Source organism: Octopus bimaculoides, chromosome 1, assembly GCF_001194135.2.
Source record: "Octopus bimaculoides isolate UCB-OBI-ISO-001 chromosome 1, ASM119413v2, whole genome shotgun sequence".
Lineage (NCBI taxonomy): Eukaryota > Metazoa > Mollusca > Cephalopoda > Octopoda > Octopodidae > Octopus > Octopus bimaculoides.
In genome coordinates this window covers 13,591,108-13,593,909 of record NC_068981.1, presented here as the reverse complement: position 1 = coordinate 13,593,909, position 2,802 = coordinate 13,591,108, and positions in this window count along the sequence as shown.

Sequence of the window (2,802 nt, the reverse complement as noted above, 5' to 3'; positions counted from 1 at the left end):
AGTAGACAGTGAAGAATTTCACTTGAAAAGAAGATATAAGATTGCCAGGTTTTTGTCTCTCTCACCAAGGTCAGCGGCTATCGGACGCCGACGAAGGGAAATAACCTTGAAATCCGGATCCGTTCGTGCTGCAGATGTTGGTGAGAGGGATAACTACCCTTGGCAAACAGGACACAGTCGTGTGTCGATAAGCCAGCTGGAGGAGATGTCCTCCTGGGGCTAAAAGCAACAGTAACATCCACCCCTAGGGGTCAGCCACACTTAAGTGGCAATATACTACACTTTATCGTGCAGTTACTGTTAATACTTCATTTAGAGAATTAACATTGCTTGTTAATAAACCATTTTCCATTTTATTTTATGCCTTTCAGACTTTGGCTTTACAAATCAGAGCCCTACCAAAATAATCTTCTGTTCAATGATTCATAGTAAAATATATTTTGAAATTATGTAATTAATTTCGCTAAATAACCTTAGGAAACGCGTGCGTCTCACAACTTTTGAATTTAACAATTCTCAATTAGACCAACGTAAGTTTAAGACGTTGATGTTTATACACTGAACGATTCGGAACCATTAGCTTATGTTATAACAATCTAGTCATGACCATCCCAGTGGTGTTTTTCGTTTGTTAACACTTTAACATTAAAAACAGGCTACACCTGGCCCAAATCTTCTACCGAGTTTTTGTTCAAACCAGCAAGATCCTGCCTCTCACACCTACCCACAACGTAATTCTAAAAAATATTTACTTGTGTAAATATTAACAGGTGAAACTATTGGTACGTAGGTAATGTTTTTTTTTATTTCGTATATTTTCATTTGTCTTGCTCATTTTTACAGTCTGGCGTCTTACTGAATTTTTTTTCTTGAGAACATACTCTTTGTGGTTAGGTGATTTGGCATCTATTTCTAGCGTATAGGAATCCACTTTTGGTGGTCATTCCCCTTAATTTTGTATATACTCTTTTACTCTTTTACTTGTTTCAGTCTTTTGACTGTGGCCATGCTGGAGCACCGCCTTTTAGTCGAGCAAATCGACCCCAGGACTTATTCTTTAGAAGCCTAGTACTTATTCTATCGATCTCTTTTGCCGAACCGCTAGGTTACGGGGACATAAACACACCAGCATCGGTTGTCAAGCGATGTTGGGCGGACAAACACACACATACAAACATACACACACACGTACATATATATATATACATATATACGACGAGCTTCTTTCAGTTTCCGTCGATAAAATCTACTCATAAGGTTTTGTTCAGCCCGAAGCTATAGTAAAAGGCACTTGCCCAGGTGGGACTGAACCCGGAACCACGTGGTTGGGAAGCGAGCTTCTTACCACACAGCCACATATAAGAAAGAAGAAAAATAGCACTGATATTTTAAGCAATTAGTTTGTTACTTGTTGCAAAATGCGCAACCACATAGGTATAGACGACCTTTTACGAGAAGCGGGCCGCATGAGACATGACACTTCATTAGGCGGGCTACACTATTAAAATATTAAAGGTAATTTATCGTACTGCGTGCCATTCAGAAAGTCCCGCGGGCCGCAGTTGGCCCACAACTGACGTAAATTCTTCCTCTCTACATACTTGAGAAACGAAAGGAATTAATTATAATATAGGTGATATGAGATTGATAAGAGTTTCACCCACTGTCTTCCCTGCAAGCCTGTATACGTTTGAGAAACAATTTCAATTGAGATAGAAGACCTAGCAGGACGTTGGCAGATCACCGTAATGTTAAATGAACAGCTTCTACCTCCACCACCTTCAACACTATTGAATAAAACAGGATTTCATTCAGTCACAATGTTGATTACCGTAGTTCTTCCGGGCTTGCAACGTATAATAAAAATACGATTCTCTATAATTTATATTGCTGTAATTACAGAAAGCCCTCGAATGAGAATAGCAAGTCAAAAGAATAATCGTTAATAGATTCTGTCATTCTGATTATCTATTATCAAAGAGGAAACTATCGTCATTTCGTATCATTTGATATCTCACACCTGCGTGTCGTATGAATAAATATTTAAATAATTTATTAAGTTATCTGGGATGCAGAGACAATTTATCTGTAAGAAAGATAATTTTGTTGATTGAATTCTCTCTGTCGTCTACATTATATGAGACCATCGACTACATTACACTAACGTAAAAGGGAAAATTGTAGATTTGATGCTATCATGAGTTATCTCCCATGCATCTAAACATTTTTTTTTTCTCTCTAAAAGTCAGAACGCGTATGAATACATGAACCGTATTTGATAGTTTATGACACATAACTTCCAAACGAGGTAAACATGCAATATGACTTTAAAAAAAGATTCCTTCAACTTAAGCTAATTTTATCTTTGACGCTCACTGAATATGCAGTGCTGAAACTAAGATGCGTTAAATTAGCCCAAGCGTTTTCTATCATATCAAATAAAGTGGTGTTCATATTCTACTCTAGGCACAGAGCCCGAAATTTTGGGGAAGGGGGCCAGTCAATAAGATCGACATCCGTGCGTAACTGGTACTTAATTTATCGACGCCGAAAGGATGAATGGCAAAGTAGACCTCGGTGGAATTTAAACTCAGAACGTAAAGACAGACGAAATATCGCTAAGCGTTTCGCCTAGCGTGCTAACGTTTTTATTTCTTTACTACCCACAAAGGGCTACACACAGAGGGGACAAACATGGACAGACAAAGGGATTAAGTCGATTATATCGAGCCCAGTGCGTAACTTGTACTTAATCTACCGACCCCGAAAGGATGAAAGGCAAAGTCGACCTCGGCGGAATTT